Source organism: Schistocerca gregaria, unplaced genomic scaffold, assembly GCF_023897955.1.
Source record: "Schistocerca gregaria isolate iqSchGreg1 unplaced genomic scaffold, iqSchGreg1.2 ptg000890l, whole genome shotgun sequence".
Lineage (NCBI taxonomy): Eukaryota > Metazoa > Arthropoda > Insecta > Orthoptera > Acrididae > Schistocerca > Schistocerca gregaria.
Genome location: NW_026062251.1, coordinates 10,001 through 10,353, shown reverse-complemented (window position 1 = coordinate 10,353; position 353 = coordinate 10,001).

Genomic DNA, 353 nt, shown 5'->3' with positions numbered 1-353 from the left:
GCCGTCTGCTGCTCGGTCGCCCCCAGCGGTTCTCGCAGGTGGTTTGTATCGCAGCTCTGCGGACGTGTTGGCGCGTGCGCTGTGCTGGGAGAGTTCGCTTCTGCACCCAAGTGGGGCTTTGCCCTTCTGTGGCGCTGGCGTTGGAGCTGCCGGTCACCGTAGGTGGCGCGTGTTGTTTCCCGCCGGCAATGCCACGACAGCACGCTCCCGGGCCTCTGTCGGCAGCGGCAAGCTCAGTTGGGAGCACGGGTGTTCGCACTGAAAGCGTCTACTCGCCCATCTCCGGGCGATTGCGCCTCTCTCGAACCCGACCAAGTACTTAGGACGGCGCTGCGCGCCGCCGGGACCTGAGA